The sequence below is a fragment of the Pogoniulus pusillus genome, chromosome 9, assembly GCF_015220805.1.
Source record: "Pogoniulus pusillus isolate bPogPus1 chromosome 9, bPogPus1.pri, whole genome shotgun sequence".
NCBI classification, from domain to species: domain Eukaryota; kingdom Metazoa; phylum Chordata; class Aves; order Piciformes; family Lybiidae; genus Pogoniulus; species Pogoniulus pusillus.
The window spans coordinates 21232815-21250635 of record NC_087272.1 but is presented as its reverse complement, the minus strand read 5'-3'; the positions used below and the strand labels follow the sequence as shown (position 1 = coordinate 21250635).

Sequence of the window (17821 nt, the reverse complement as noted above, 5' to 3'; positions counted from 1 at the left end):
AATACCACTGGCCTGCCCCAGGATTTTAGCTCTTGCTTTATTTTTTCAGCTTGTTACATCATTTGAATCCAAAAATCTGCTTATTTGTGTCATCAGCATGAATCATCACCATTTTTTGCTGCATATAAAAAACACTTAATGAAAGGCTATCCAGTTTAGCTCCTAAGAGAATACCCAGTTTAACTGATACAGCATTAGCTTTTCTACTGCAATTTAGCTGTGAAAGTCTAGCAGAAGTTTGAACACTTCTTCCTATGAAACTTAACAGCAGAGGCCAATTTTAGTCAAGAACATGGCTTGTTTGCCTCTATTTTGTAGCCACAAGAATGCAGGGACAATCTGAAACACAAATACATCCCTATACCACTGCTAGTTATGTTTATTAAGTTGTGCTAGTGCTAATCTAGTTATTCTAGAAGAAGTTTGTAGAGTTACATCTGTATTGATGACTTCTGTTTCCATTTTTTCTGGGATACAGAAGTTTTTTTAACAAGATCAAATTATTTTATTGTCTATGTATAATTGAATACCTCTTATAGCTTTTCTACTGCCTTTACTTCCATACTAGGAATTAAACAGCTGCCATAGCTTGCTACCAGTAAGAGATTCACACAGCACAGAAGATACTATATGTCATTATGAATGAGCTATACAAATGTTTTGCCCCTGCCAAACCCCCAAACCTACAACAAAGCCTGTTCTCTTCCCCTTATGCATCACTCTTCATTCAGAAAACCAGAACTATTTTATATATACAAATAGCAACACAGGCATTAAGAGATATGATACAGCTTCCCTAAAGGTTGTATATGATGGGCCAGGCATTGCAGTGGAGACTAAAGATATGCAAAGCAGATTTATAAAACCAGCAGCAGCACAGACACATAGGGAGTGGTTATGCAGTGTTCTCCCATTGGAAGTAGGAAGGGTTTAATCACTGAACAGGAAAAGTGTTACATGCACCATAATGTTATACAGGACTCTGTGTGGGCCAAATATATGAATCGGTCTGAGAAAGAGATGAAACAACAGGTGGAAGTGGGTCCATAAAAGTCTGTTAAACACAATGATCTGCATGGACCTGATCAGCAATTCTTTATGCACTGATTGCCTGAATTAGGGAAGAGCTCAAAGGGTCACTAAATGTTTCCCCATTTCTTACTCAAACTAATTCTTTGGCCATGTCAGAGACATGCACAGATACCAAGTCAGTTTACTGCTAAGTAAATTCAAGCTTCTCTTTAGGTCACTTTTTTTTTTCAGTCTTGGCTTGGCTCCCGTGTGTTTAGCTTAGACCACTCTATCATGCAGAGTCTATACACAGTATCTCATTTACCTTTTTACCTGTAGTTGAATATGGATGGAAAGAATTACAGCATTGTTGGTTATAAACAAAAGGAAAAAACTCATAATGGTGTTGCCAAGTGGGCAGAACATTGTATAAGGGTTTGATCTGGATTTCCTGCTCCTCTCTGAGTAACTTCAAACAAGGCCCTTCATTCTCAGTTACCAACATGGGGCTAAAAATTGCTGCCATCCTTTGTAAATAACTGATAACCAGTGATGCTAGTGTCATTCATAGAATCATAGAATCAACCAGGTTGGAAGAGACCTCCAAGATCATCCAGTCCAACCTATCACCCAGCCCTGTCCAGTCAACTAGACCATGGCACTAAGTGCCTCATCAGTCTTTTTTTTGAACAATTCCCAGGTACTTATATCATCTTAGTAGAACCTCACAAAGGATGCAAATTTGTTGCAGATTCTTTTTTTCATAGCTGCAAAATATTATTGTTTTCTTATAGAAGAGGATGATCTATTTCACCTTTTGCAATTTGAAGAGATAAACATTCTTTGCTGAATTTAGTAGTGCTCAGGTAAGGGGAAGGAGAGGAAAGATAAGACAAAGCACTTTGTCTTTAAGAATCTAAACTAGGAGCTCTTGTATCACTTCCATGCTAGGAGAGTCATTTCTCTAGTCACTCTGAGGGCAATGGAGAGAGAGGCATGTTCGTTGTTCTGAGTCATTCTAGCTGCACTGAATACTATCACCCCATCTCTCTCCACCAAGTACAGGAAGACAGTCTCCTAACTCAGGCTCCCATAATGCACAGTTGTGAATGCATAAAGTGAGAGTAATTTGAGGTAATCCTGTGTGTTAAATGAGGCAGTTGGATACTACAGGGATGTATACATGCCTTTTAACTTGACATAGTGGTTCTCACATTCTTAAGCAGACTGATTTTAAAGCAGCATTTGCTCTAGAAGTCTCACTGTGGCAGAGCGTTGGCAGTGTTGCCATCACAGAGCCTGTTTGTTGATGTCCTCAAGTGCCTCCCGAAAATATCTCCTTGATTAGACCCATTGTAAGAACGTGTCCTACAGTGTTTTCATTTCAATTGTATTTGAAGCATGGGGGGCAGGGATCACCAATACATCAACTGTAGCTATGCGAGAAAAAATACTAACATTTACAAAGCTTTTTAAGCTGGCTTATTTACTAAATTCTGCTCTGAGAACCCATCTACACAAATGTCAATTTATGAAGGCCACAATGTACATATCTGCATCTGAATTATTCACATCAGTCAATTAAATGCATCTTCTGTACAGCTGAGGCTTTAAAATCAGTCAGATAAATCATACTGCTTTTTCCTTCTGTCAACAGCGATTTGTTTCATTATACAGGACTATACTTTAGCTGTCGAAAGCTCTAAAAGAATAATCTCATCTTTCACAGTCCTTTTTATGGCATTACATTTTTGTTGTTTCATACCATACTAGATCTCCTGTTAGAGATGTGTATTAGTGACAGCATAATGAAAGATTTTAGACATTATTGCAGTATGTTTTCTTTTCTTGATTAATGAAAGCAGATAAAAATGGTGGGCTTGGTGTTAATACAACTAGCTCATTTATAACTTCATCTCTTAGGCATCAATATTTCTGTTAGTGGAAACAACTAAAGGGTTTTTTCCTTATATTACCTTATTTGAGGAGCTAAGGGCCAGACACATGTGCTGTTTTTCCTCCCGTGAATAAGCCTCACTCCAGAATAGTGCAGAGCAGTAACTCCACAGTGTGCAGACAGATTGTTCTCTGCTGTTCTTATGTGTACGACTCTATTCTAGTCACATTAAGTCTTTACACTCAACTAGTCATCTTTGCAGTTAAAGGCACCTTTTTATAGCAGGCCTAAAGAGTTCACTTTTCTACTTGAGATTTATTACAAATAAGATTGAGCCTTTTAACTGATCCCAGTGCTCTTGTTACTAGCACAGTTGTACAAATGCAGATCTCAGAGTGTGTCTTGGCACTTTCACATAAATTAGTACCAACATGCAAATAACAAAGAAATGTTTTTGCTTTGCTTTCTTGAATAAGGTTAAACAGAAGCAGAGTTAGAGAGCAAAATATGTGCCCAATTCTGGTCCCCTCAGTTCAAGAGAGATGTTGAGGTACTGGAATGTGTCCAGAGAAGGGCAACGAAGCTGGTGAGGGGTTTAGGTGTTACCTGCCCCTCCACTCTTATTAAATCACCCAGACTAGACTCAGCCAAGCTGGAAATTAGAATGCAGCTTTATATTTACAGCTTAGCACAATAGACAAGCAGATATTTACAATATATACAGCTATATGGAGAAATATATGAGTTTAAAAAAGTAATACAGAAGCACAACACCCCTCCCAGAAATCCACAGGAGGTGCTCCCGAAACATCCTTCCATCTCCCTTCCACCATTCTACCTTATCCCAGACTTTGCCTTATGTTCAAGGTGAGTTTGGAGGATCAGCCAAGGGGGTTAGGAAGCAGAAGGATTAGAGAGACAGCAGGTTAGGGAGAAAAGTGCAGGCAGACAGAGAGAGCAACTGTGTTATCTGTTTGTGTTCTTGTTTTTAATGCATATCAGCAAGCCTATGAGTGAAGCAGACATCACCATTGTTTCCTTTTCACAGCCTATCATCTAATTCTTCTCACCAAAACACTCCAGCTAGATTCAAACTAGCACATGTTCTCTGTATTTAGTGGCAGCATGGACTGCATTTATGCTGTATAATCTTCCTTCAGAGTGCATCTCTAGACCAGGTGAACCAAGCGGGCATGTTGCTGCTGAATATGAACAGCCCTGGGTGCCAATCATCAGAAATTGTTTATACTTACACTACGTTCTAGGGCCCTGTTTTTTAATTTAGTCCTATCTGCAAAGTAAGATTTTATTTTCTCCCCTAGACATAATCAAACTAGGTCTGGTTTGCTTTGCTTTGGGGTGGCAAATAAGTGCTGCAACAGCTATTCATAAAGGAAGGTGGTTCTGCAATTGTGTTATCAATTGCTCACTGAAATTATGCCCTCACCTTATTTCTGGGGCTGTTTAAGTGGATTTACAAACAGATGGTGCTCTTTTAATTATTGTCTTTGTTTCTTAATGCCAAGCTCTACCAAATGTCATCATTTAATATCTAACAGCACAGTTTTTAAGCAGAATGCATTTTGGGACCCAGCTTCAACATTTACAAAGCAAGTGGTCCCTTAACAATCTGTAACACTGTTGCCAGCCCAAGGATTATGCCACTTGGCTATCTAGTTTATACAGACAGATGAGGCAGCTGAAAAAAATGTTTGAGATAAGAGTAAAGATAACCAGGGAAGGAGAAAACATAATTAAATGCTTTTTGGGAAAAGTTCCAACAACACAGAGCAGAACACTAACATCCACTGCAGTATTTCTGCAGCAGAAATGGGTATGACGCTTTTCACCGACTGATTTGTGAGCAATGTATTAGATTTACTGGAAACAAAGGAGACATCATTGTGTTAACAAGGGAGAGGGGAACCATCATATTGAGGAGAGAAAAAGAACAGAATACTGAGAGTACAGAGCATCTAGATTATGAGAATCTTTAGAAACTACATCAATGAGCCGTAGCAAATGTTACAAAGCCCAAAGAGAGGCCATGCAGGGTCTGTTTCTTCAGACTGGTGAAGAGGACAAATATGCACTCTCTAGGCGGTGTGACCTGTGAGGAAGATTTTTGCAATTTAGATTCCAGTTTTAATTCTCCAGAATATTTTTGGAAAAATATCAAATGCCTTCATGACCCTAAGGACAGGGCTCATAACAATGAAACTTACCCTAGCTAGAAAGTAATACACAGGATATCCAGAAAAACAACCTAGATTTCTATCCACCAAAACTTGCTCATACTTCCTACAGCAGAAGTTTGCCTCTTTTCAAAGTTCTTATGCCAAGCTACTGCCTTGCACTTCTTCATAAAGCAAAACGGAGACCATAGTCTCAGTACACAGTGAGTTTATAATCTAGTTTAAATTGCACATCATAAGAGTAGAATTTTAAATACCATGAAACACCATCCTTTTCCTGCCTTACAAAAGGTAGTCCAGATATGAACCACCGCAAGGACAACCTCTGAAGACAGACAGATGGCTGCTGGCACTGCTGAATGCTCTACCTTCTCCAGTAAGGTAGTGGATTTGCTGGAAAGTTTTGCTGCTATAAATTTTATTGACTTTCAGTTTCTGATAACACTAAGTGAAAGCACACTGAATTGTGGCATTGTTCCATGAAAGCCTATTTTATTCTGACAGCCAAACCCTTCAGTTTGCTGAGTCACAGAAAACTTGCACCAATGAATCTGTGTAAATGAAAAGCACCTTTTGTCAATGACCAAATTGCGATGTCACTTCGACCTGACTTCAGTTTTTTCTCTGTCCCTCCTAAAGGGAATGTTAACAGAATACAGCTTAGAGAGAAAAATATTCGTTCTGCATGTGCAGGTGTTAGAAAACCCTCTAGTTTGCACAGTATGTAACTATTCCTCAATTTCTCTAGTGACTATGATGAGACAAATAAAACAGGCACAGGAATAATATCATTTAATTCCATTGGTTCGTGTTGCACTGTCACAGATCACACTGCTTCTCTGTCAGTATGTTTTGGTGATATGAAGAAAATGTAGAATACAGCTCTTTTTAAAGTCTGGTTCCCTTTCTGCTTGCAGCACTTTGATATACTTATGACAGAGGGTGACCCTTATTATATTCTCCAGTAGGAATAGGTAAGTACTTGGTTGTGGTTTTTAGCATTCCTTTCATGAACAATTTTTCTTTCATAAGGAGCAATGCATTTTCATCTGTCCCAGTTTAAAAAATGCAAATACTAAAACATATTGAAGGAAATCTTTGCTTTAAACATATTTTGGCAGTCATATGCTAGCAGTCAACTCTGAACTCACAAAATCCATTTATACTATTGCAAGAGTGAAATCTCTACAATTGTATATAAGCAGATTCAAGAACTGCTTAAGCTTCCTGGTGCTTGTACCTGGGAAGTACAATTGCTGCATGGACCTGTGTAGAGAAAAGCAGGTGGTAGCTGCTGGTCCTGTTAGGCTCCATTGGCAATTCTGCTGATCAACAGAATACTCACTTTCCTGGAGCCCCAGCAGCACAGTTAATAGTGGAAATCAGTAACATACACGGTAAGGGATACCAAATGTGCCACATACTTCCTCAAAGATCACAGCAGATGAAATTGGCCAAGCTAGCTGGTAAATGAGAAATTCCATAGACCAGTCATTGAACTTGCCTTAAAATTCAGCTTTCCAGGAGCTCTGCTCCCACAGACATTAGCTAAGCACAGTGAGGTTCTTCTGAGTTTCACTACACCCTCCACAGAGATACAAAGTCAAAGAGATTTCTTCCTTACTCTATCCCAGAAAACTCATCCAAGCTATTTTTGTGTCACCTAGGCTATTTTAAAATGAATATTAAAATCCTAAGACACTATATTTTCTTTCCATGAACACTGGTGGTAAAGTGGTCAGGTTCAGTATTTTCCAAAATCCTCTCTTCTGGGCAAGCAAAGCTTCAAAATGTTTTCAATATCACAAACTTCCAGAATAAGTTTGTGATTTCTGTACTATTCAAATGAACAAAGAGCCTCAAGTTTTCAGCAGTCTTTGCTGAAAAGATGTTTTAAGGCTGGATAGAAACCCATAATACAAACCATTGCAGATAATATTCACATTTGTTTTGATGCTTGTTCTTTTTCTCTATGCACAACATCAGAGCAAAAGTAGGGAAAAGTACCTGTTTTCAGGTAAATGAACTATCTCATACCTCTACTCACGAGCCCTGGTGGATACAGGCATGGAACATGTTAGCAGACCAAGAAAAAGCATTTTGTTTCTAAGACACTCTGCAAAAATTGGTACCTTTACCTAACATTTGAACTGTAAATTGGAACACAGAAGTAACAACTTGTCCAAAGATCTGGAGGAAACCTGAGGTAATGATGGAAACCTAGATCTTCTGACTTCAGTTTTCTGACTCAGCCACACGACCTTCCTTCATCATGCAACTGGAGTAGTGCATTATAGACAAAAGTCTACCATGACTTACACTTTGAGAACACATGAAATAGAATATGATCTTGCCTTTTATTTGTGTTTTAGTTAATACTAAGAGAAGCAGCTGTTTCCCAAGGGTTGTATGACTGCACAGCTTCTCCAGTAATCAGGTAATAGTTAATTGCACTTTTTCACCTGGTTGCTTCCTCCCAAAGCTGGGCATTCATTTAACTTACCAGTTGTCGATGGTCGACCACCAACTTTATTTTTTTTTCTAAAGCTTGCACAAAAAACACCCCAAAGGTCTTGGGGAAAATCTAGTCAGAAGATGCTCCATCTAGAAGAGCACTTTAAATTGATTTCCAATGAAATTATGGCTGAAAGTGACAGGGAAAGTAGCAAGGAACGACATCTCTGTGACTGACTCATGTCTTTGCTGGTTTTTGAAATCAAGAGCATTGATTATTTCATACTTTTACTTGGGTTTGCTTCCAGTGTCCTGAGATTTCCCAGAGCCCAGGATACAATGCTTAATACACAGGCAAATTGCAGAAAGGTCAGTATGCTCAATGCACATCAGTAGCATTTCTGCTGCTGCTATCTTTGCCAAGATTCTAGCAAATTCAAATAAGAAAATGAAATTTGATGAGTGTTTATCTGCAGTTCTAGCTCAGCATCCTGAAAAATAGTCATCATTGCTGACTTTTATTTATCCATTTGTGTGGGACAGTCCATATTAGTTTAAACAGGCTTGCATCTGAGTGTTTCCACATATGCAGATTTGCCCCATACATCTTTTAAGCCAGCTAGAAACTACAACTAGGACTATGCTGATTTTAGAATTACTTTTACATTTGTGCAAATCGAGGTTTTACTGAGTCTGACTCCTCACCTTCATCCCAGCCAGAGCTAAACACAGCGTAAAAACTGCCTTAGGATTCCAGCATAAATAGAGCTCAGAGCTTTATGCCTGAGTCCTAAAAAGCTTCTCTGGTAACCTGCTACAAATTCGAGCTTTGCACTTCTTCTTTTGTCTCTGGAGGTCAAACTCTCATTACCTCACCGTGTTACCACTGACCTAGCCTTCCATCTCAGAGCTCATTTCACAAGAACACTGGATTACACCATCTCTCCTTTTTGTTTAGTAGACCTTAGTAATTACTCTCAAATATTAGGTGACTCTATAAATCTACATAAACAATCTCTAATGCTATGCAAAGTCTGTTTACTTTCACCAGAAAATGTAACCTTAATTTGGAAGGAAATGCACAGCCAAGAGTACCAGCCTTTCAGATTTGCCTATCATGCAGAAAACTGTCTTTTATTCAGACAGAAGCAGTGCCAAGAGAACTTCAAACACATGAAAGTGCTCAAAGCTTGACAAGGATCAGAGGGTTTCTTTGAGTGTGTAAGAAAATTAACTTATCTTTCTTGTATAGGGTTAGACTGATATTTTAGAGATGAGAAAGTGTGTGCTGTGCATGTGAACTGTCTCATTACTCTGGATGCTACATTTCCATTTATATTATAGCATCAGAACAGATTACTGACTAACTTAAAAATAATATTCAGAAAGGTTTTATGAGGTAAGAGTATTATGATCTGATAGCAAACTGTTTTTTTTCTGGTTTGTTTTCTGTCTACATCATACTAAGCATCTAACAAGACTAGAGTGTAAGTGGGAGCAGCTGGTAACAGCTGCAGATGTAATCCAATAGTAGCAGTGGTGAACTGCATAATCAAATGAGAGAAAGAGGTGATGAAGCCCTTGCCTGCCTCTGGAAGTGGGAGTCTGCCTGTGCACACTTACTCATATAACCAAACTTTGTAGAAAAGGTTTCATTCAGCTTCATCAGCTCTGGCTATCACCAGGCTAGCAGAAACTGTCCTGGCAGAAAAGACTCTCTTTACCTAGAACACAAAGCCACTTCCTCAGAGAAGTGCAGACAGACACAGGAACTGGCAGACACTAAAGACTACACATGAATGAACTCCGGGACAATTGTCACAGCTTGCTGGACATGAGGAGGAGATTTCAGCTGGGAGCTTGTCCTGGAATGGACACCCTGGCACACTTTTCCAGTGAGCGCGTTGCACAAAAAGTGGAACAGACACAGGCAAAAAGCAAAGAGGTTAAAACATCTGGATCCTCACAGATTATAAGTGGTATCTGCAGTTTCACCAGAAGCTATCAGACAGCAACGTGCAGACTGGGGCTAAAGCTGTAAGCCGGTCAGACTGCAGCATTCACAAAGCGACTCATCTGCAGCAGAGATATCACGGGGATTCAAAGGCAAATCACTCTGCACTCTGCCAAGGGCTGTCCTGCTGTCTGTCAAAGGCCAGCCACTGGAGGCAGTTCCAGTGAAGTCTTTTGCCTAGTGAGGATACAAAAGATTCCGAGCACTGCACTCAGCTCTCAGCGGGATCCTCGTAGAGACCACCTAGAAGGGCCTAACTTTGGAGTCAGTCTGGTGACAGGAGTTGACTGCACTGCGCTTACATTCATGTCTCCCTAGGTAAGTCATGACTTCCAGACAAAGCATAAAATGTAACCTAATTGTATGGTTTTCTTTTTTACAAATTACTGCTTGTGGCAGAAGAAACAGTCAGCAGCTCACAAACCCCTGCAGCTGGTGCTCAGTTTTGTGCCTGCCCTACTGCCTGGGGGCCATGGGCTGCTTGCCTCAGAGTTGGTCTGTGTGATGGGCAATGGACTGCTAGGGCAACTGAATGCTGGTTTGCGCGCTACAAGCTTGTTGTATACAAGTGCATAGCACAGAGCACAGGAGCTTCATTTCCTTCAGGGAAGTATTTATTCATCTAAAAACCTGTATACATAGTCACTGTCTGTGGGATGAATAAGCTGTGCAAGGCACGTCTTGCTGAAACTGCTGGCCTTTCCTTTTTAGAACTGTTATAAATGTTAAAACTATTTAAAAGCAGTAAGAACTGTGCAGTTCAGATTTGCATCCACAGCGTAAGTTTATTCAGAGGTAATTATATGAGACATGTCTGGTTTTATTTTAAAAGTAACTGCCATGCAAAATTGACCAGGTAAACTGACCAAACACTGCCAGCTTCTTTGGCAATGAGCAGAAAATGGACAATAAATACATAAATTCTCAGAGGGAATAGTTACTATTCAAACAGCTGCATATACTGATAATCAGAAGGCATTGCTTATATAAACTTGCTAGGAGAAAAACCTAGGGCCTAAAATTCTTTGCAAAATTTCTCTATCAGTGACTCTACAGCCCATGACTTGTGTAGGAGCAGACAGCAGCAAATAAAGGTAGCAGGCCTCTCACTGAAAGATGCTAGCTGCAAATAGGCTATCTGGAAGAGGGCTGTCGTCTTTTCAAAAGGATGCATAATTTTGAAGTCAAAGCTTTTGCAGTGAACGCAAGACAGACCAGTACTATGATTTCTTGCAAATATAATGACAACAGCGGGTACAGGTCACATAATGGAAAGATGGAAAAAGGGAATGCACTAAGCTGTCAGGCTCTGAATGTGTCCAGAGGGTCTACACATGCACCCTTGCAGACACAGATGTGCTGCACGGAAAAGGATCAAGCTAGTGTGACCATTACCAGTACAAATGAAGACAGCACTCCTGTATTTCTTGTGCCACTATACAGCCAGTGGTAATAGAGAATAATGGTGTTTGTTTGTTTTGTGGTTTTGGGTTGTGGGTTTGTTTGTTTGGGGTTTTGTTTTTTTTTTTTTAATATTTACTTTAAAACAAGCATTGATTAAGTAATGCTGACCTGCATACACCATCAGTTTGATATTGTCGATTGACAAAATGAAACCTATCCCAGCCTCAAAAAAACCCCAAAACCAAAATAACACACAGCTGTAAAAACATTCTGTGGTAAATTACCCACAGTATTGTAGATTAAATTTTGCCTATCTTGAGGCTGCATTCGGTATGAGAGTGTTGAAGAGTTGTGGGATCAATAGAACATTAATACCTTCTTTTTTGCCAGGCTTGGCAGAGTAGAAATATTCTTTCGTTGGAAGGGTTTTGTGGACTACAATTAAGGAAGCCTCCAAAATACAATAGAAACCATGAAGAGAGGGGTAAGTAAAAACTATCCACTCCAGAGAAAAGATATATTCAGCAAACAGTGTTGTCTATAATGTGATTTTTTATTGTTCTGAAAAGTTATGTTTTCTTTCAGAAGGCATGGGTGTGGGAAGGGGAAATCACATGGTCATTATAAACATTTGGACCTGATACAATACTTGCATGTTGTTTCCTCTGGGAACATAATAGAATAAAGTTTCATTAAATAAGATGAACACAGGAAATATCCAGCAAGAAAAATCCTTGTCTCTCAGGTGTATATAAAAGCATGGATAGGTGAACTTCTGTGCCTGTCTCTCTCAACTACTGTCAAAAAGATCCTACCAATTGTTTTACCTGATTCTTTGCAGAGGTAACATGATTAGCAAGTAGCAAGAAGTATCACTGCAGAGATAATAAGAGTAGCAAGACCAGAGTGTGACGTTTTAGGAGTTTTATATTTTTTACACTAAAATAAATTAAAATACTAAAAGTATGAATATAATAATCTAAGGACACCATCAGCCTGAAAGGTCTTTGTTTATGACCATACTCACATATAAAAAAATTGTTGTCTCCAACAACAGCTTTTCCAGTGATTTATCTCTTTCAATCTCAGTGAAACCTGGCCTGCACCTTGTATGTACAAAAAATATTTACCTAGTCTGCAGAGAGTTTTAAAATATGTGAGCTAGTTGGTTCTTGGAAGCCTCATTTTTTTCCCTTCCCTATAAATGCTTGGGAACATTATGCACTTTACAAACATTATGCCAAAAACAAACAAAGGAAACTAGGGGGGGAAAGCACTTTTTAGAATGGAGAGGAGAAAAACTGCAGTTGTTCTAAAGTCCTTTCTATTTCTTTTAAATAATAGTTATACTATCAAATAATTTTCTCACTTGTAATGCTTAAATACTCTTCAATGTACACATATGTGAAGTGTATTCTGGACTGCAGCATTTTCCAACAGTTGCATGAATTAGCTTTCAGATGTGATTAAGCTGTTCTCTGGACTCCAGAAATAAACTCCTCAAGCAAAATTACATATCTTTCATCAAACAATAAATAGCAAGAGTGGAAGCACTTCCTTCTTACAGAGCTGCAAATACTTTCAACAACTACTTGTCATCAATACATGGGCTATATATATCATGCAAAGAGAAACCAATTACTCATGTTATCATCAGTTTATGTGGTGAAGAGAAAGCTGTGTGCCTCTGTAGTTGTGACGAATTAAATTACCTTAAATTGTCTACTTGCTTGAAATGCACAGCTACATCTCCCACTGAATGCCTTATGTGATAGCTTGAACATTTGCATCTGTGAGCTTGTTGGACATGGCTCACACCAGCCAGATTTATCTAAGATGACTCCTCATGATGAATGGGGGAAAGAGTATCTTGGAGTGTACTGCCCTGTCATTGCATTGCTTTCTTCTAGAGCGTTTCCACTGTGAGAACAGACACCAACTATCCTCCTGTTCAGAGTAGTGGGACAACTCACTGCTGCTCAGTGCAGGTGCTAAATAAAGATTATGAGAATTTGGCACGTGAAAATAAAAGGCAGAACAAAATTCTGCAGAACACAGAAGAAACATCAAATATACCTTGTTTGTTCTGCCAGCTACCCTTTCCAGACCATGCTCAATGTATTCACAGCTGGCATTCCCACCTTTGGAGCAGGAGGGGTTACTGGTGGGAAGCTGGGCAGATGGATGGTTTGCTCTGTTCTTCCTGTTTTTCAAAGAAGTTTAAATATCTGTCTATACTGAAAAGTACATAGCTTTCTGCAAACAAGAATTACCCTATTTAAGTCTGCAACAATTAATATTTTTTCAGTCTGTGAGCCTTGGAATTTCTTGCAATTTTATTTATTCTAGAAGACAGTGCTGCTTTCTCCCACTTAGGCAATCTGACAGTATCTGTTAGGATTTCTCCTGCAGTGTCTCATTAATGCAGGCTTGGGAATAATGAGAGCAGGCAGATAAAATCGATCTGTGTTGCAGACAAAAAGAAAGTTTTATAAGGCATAAACACAGGCCCGTTTGAAATGGATTGTGAAAAGGAAGCAACAGCTTTAATGAACTTTTAAGAACTACCAGAAGACAAAAAGTTGGTGTGTGGGCAAAAATATAACATGTTCCACATAGTAGCTGGTCTTTTAGGAGGAAAAATACACAGGGGAGATGGAAGGGATTTTTCCTTCTATGTTGTATGATGATGTAACAAGAGAAGCTAAACTATGATACTTCTAGTTCTCTGTAGGATTTAGACATGAGTCTCCCACTTTTGTTCAAGAAGCATTTCAATGTAATATGCAGAGATGTATGGCAGCTGGAAGAAGAAAACTAACCAAACACCACCTCAGTTGGCTGACTGCATGAAAGAGATGTAGAAGTCAGTGGGATAGAACATCACAGTACCCACATCAGCCCACCCTTCTCTCATACTAAGTACAAACAATGCACCTTTCAACTACACAAATACAGAGGAAAAGAAAAACATAAGCTAAAAAACCCTCAAGAACAGCCTTTGTGTTTTACTAGACCCAGTATTTCCAGATGCCAGCATTCTACACTCTGTAAAGTAACTTACAGAGAAGAGGACAAAATTGGACTAGGCCACCCCAGGGCCTCTTCCACAGCATCACCTGAAAGCAGTGACTGGCAACACATAATCATGCACAATTCGTCTATCACATTGGGTCTATCAAGATGCTTGCTCCTTCCTTCTCTCCAGATGAGTACCTCAGGATCACTAGGGTCCACATACACACTTGACCAGAAATCAGACACGTGTGAAATCTCTGATCCATCAAAAGGAGCTGTGCATCCCTGCCAGCCCCCTAGGCTCCTAACTCTTCAAACTATGCAGTGAACTGGGAGGCCAGGGGACTCCTCGGTCATCCTTCTTACTCCTGGGACACCACTCAAAAAGCAGATAGAAAGGAATATGAGAGATTAGAAAAAACTTTGGTAATGACTCTTCAAGAGGCAAAGGAAAAAGCCCTTGTTTACCACATATTTGATCCCTTCCCAGATAATTAATTGTCTGTGCGTTGCATATTTCATCTGAACAGTAGGAAAGCAGCCTGTGCTTTTCAGAACAAAGGCAAACTTTTTTGAGGGTAAGAATTGCAGACATTCCCACCCCAATTTTACAGACAAAAAAACATTACTAAAGACTTTCCAGTAGATGGCAGGGTTACCTTGTGACAAAGCTGAAAGTCTTAAGCTGAAAGGGCTCCCGGATAAAGGTTCAAGTAACTGGGAACCTAATAAGGTTCAGCAAGTGTGGAGTCTGGGACCCGGGGAACACCACCACCACTAATGTCAAACTTCTGTATCTTGCAGGTAAACTAAAATAGCTAGTCATTTTGTGGTCCACATTTTACATGGTTTTCTTCAGCAGAAAAGATTCAGACATGAGACACCGAATACTTTCGCTCCTCATTTGATCTGTGCCAGGTTTGACTTGCCTCCACTGAAATTACTCACATATTTAATTTCACTACTATACTGTGGTGTTAGAAGATTAGTAGAAGCATTGCATTTATTCATAAAAAAAAGTTGACCTGTTTTCTTTTGTGACAATCTAGTAAAAAAAATCATAGGCTGACAATGCACAGCACTTCTGAAAAGTAGAAAGGCCCAGCCTGGTAGGTACACTGTCTGTGAGTCATGAGTTTAGCCTCTTGGACCTTCTGATTAGTATTCTACACTGCTGTCATGCCAGCTTCTGTATGAAAGTGCTGGCTGGAGCAAAGTAACAGATTGTAACACAAGGGGATTCCTCTTCTGGTTGCTGTTTCCAGTTTCTAGGTTTGGGGTGTAGATCTTTTCCACTGGGCTGGCTGTGGGCTTTGGGGGTGGGGGTTTGTTTTATGGCTGACTGCTGCTTGTGATTTTGCCATGCCTTTCTGAGAGATAGGCTCAGATAAGGTAACTGTACATTATATTATCTCCATGAAATTCCTTATCTCACCCAAGGAGTTTTGTGTTACTTTCCCTCCCGTCTGCATTTGGGTGTTTGCTTGTGAGATTTGGATGTTTTAAACCAGGACACTGTGTCAGGACAGATTGTGCATTTACTGCATCAGTGCTGCTCAGCAACAGCACCACCAAACTGCAGATCACGCAGAGAAAGAGAATTGTCATTCCTAGTGAAAAAATGTTTCTTCAAAGTCACATTTCCTATCATTTCCTTGAATAACATACTCAATTTCCTCTTACAAGTGTAAAGTGTCACTAAAGAGCATCAAGCTATGTCACATAAAAAGAAAACCCAAACAGTTTTGGGTTTTCTTTTTATGTAATAAAATCCTTGATAGGTTATTGTAATTGTTTGTTTTTACATATTAATGCATGGTATTTCTAAAAAGTTTCTTTCATCCTATAGTGACCTTATTGATTATTTTCTCCCACAAGTAAGTATAATATAATTCAAGCTGTTCCAAGATCACATGTCTTTTCTCCCCCCACTTCATCCTCATGAATAATTTGGCTCTTCTTTCTCCCTGACATGAACACTGAATTTTGCTGAAGTCACACAGCATTCCCAGTACCTTCTCTTCTCATTCATGTGCAATTTAGCACTGTCTTCTGTGCCTCATATTATTTACATTCATGACATGCGGCTGTAGATTGTTTCCATGGTGGTATTAATGCACGATAGTCAGTTCATGCAGTGAATAGTAAACACTGATATTTCAAAAGCTAATTAATGGTGTGGGTTTGGGTTTTATTGCTGTATCTCAGTTTATTCAGCTGGAAAGCTTTGGGACAGGCAAGGTCAGCAAAGACAGTTAGAGAAATTATCATTATTTAATACAGTAGAAAGATTAAATAAGATTGTTTGTGCAGAAAGGAGAAGAACTAGGGAATGAGGCATCAGACTTTATTAAAGTAACTGTAAACCAATTGTTTTGACCCTTTGGCTCAGGAGCCCCACTAAATTGATTTATCACCCAGTATTTTTGTCTGAAGACAAAAGCCCTCTTAGGCTTTGACAGAGAACTGAGATCCTTCTATTCCTGACTCAGCAACTCTTCATTTCCAGCCTTGAATTTCATCTCATCAGTGCTCTCTGAAGCAACACCCTGTCTCCAGCCTTCAGTAGGTAAAAGGAGCTGTACAGGAAATCATTGGGCAAGGAAGAAAGGAACCAGAATTCTTTTTATCTGTAAGAAGTGCTCTTAGTTGACCCCAGCTTATACACAAAGTTTTTCCTGCAAGTTATTGTAGGCAGGGACAGAGAGGCCTTCACCAGCCTGTATTTTATTTCTTCATGTCCTAAAGAGCTTGACAAATTTTAAATAACAGTGCCAAACCCTCTGAACACAGTTTTCTGTGACTTTACTTGGAAATTTTCCTTTCAGATCACTGTAGTTCCCATCTGTTGCAGATCATGAACAATAAGCTTCCTACAGTACTGTACATGGCTACATCTCTCTGCTGAGTTACTCACAGAACAGCTACAGTGAATAAGAGGACAAGCACAGGCCACAGCAAGAATGGGAGATGGCAATCTCCCAAGAAAAGGCATACAGTGACTTTACTGCAAGCAGGGGGGTGCTATCAAGATGTTGAAGTTCTGGGAGAAGTCCCACCAAAACTGCCTCTTCAGCAGGTGTGTGGGAACCAAATTCCTACAGCTGTCACCAACAGCACAGGGTTATGTTCACTGGAACATGAGGAGAGTGAAAGGGTAGCCATTTTCAGTGACTAAGGAAAAATGTGTAGCTTTTCCAAATACAAAAATTCAACCACATCTCACACAGATCTGCAATGCACTCTCAGAGCAGCTGAGTGCTACCTGACTTCTAAAGGAATTTGTAAGACCAGACTCTACTGTGTAACTGCTCCACTATTAACTGATAGATAAAAGCTACTTAACTGTGTTCAAAACCAGTACTTAAATATGGGAAGGAAAAACTAATGCATAGTAAGTGGGCAAAGCTAGTACAAGTAAGTGGGGCCAAGCTAGTACAAATCACAAGTCGGTGGCAAGAAGATCCTATGACCAAAAAAAGCTCCTCACATCAAAAAAAAGTTTTGCTGCTTGAGTGCATGAATAAGGCCACTCCTTGACTTATTCCCTCAGTTGGCACCTGGCTCTGGCCAAGACCAACAGATGTAGCCAACATCAGATGTGCTTTCCCCACTGTCTTCCAATTTTTTCCACACTGGAGACTGAACACAAGAAGCCCTGGCTGTAAGAGCCCTGATCTCACCAGTGCCTTCATCATTCCCAAGCACCAGCTGCACCTGTGTTCAACTGCTGAAGCTGCCTATCCCTGTTTTTCTGGCACACAGGGTGGTCCAGATGCCCAGGCCCTTGGCATAACTAGTTCAGCTTCCTGGAGTGGGTCTTCTTCT

At 39.7% G+C, this 17821-nt stretch overlaps 1 long non-coding RNA gene across 2 annotated transcripts; it reads left to right on the top strand.

The window, feature by feature from the left end:
- The first annotated feature begins 4509 nt into the window (after window positions 1–4509).
- LOC135178192 (uncharacterized) lies at window positions 4510–15715 on the top strand. Of its 2 annotated transcripts, XR_010303412.1 has the most exons (4): window positions 4510–6077; window positions 7866–9889; window positions 11366–11459; window positions 14798–15715. It is a non-coding gene; the product is annotated as an uncharacterized LOC135178192 (long non-coding RNA). The 2 variants fall into 2 exon arrangements; XR_010303413.1 differs by lacking the exon at window positions 14798–15715 and having other exon boundaries at window positions 11366–12861.
- The last annotated feature ends 2106 nt before the right edge of the window (window positions 15716–17821 follow it).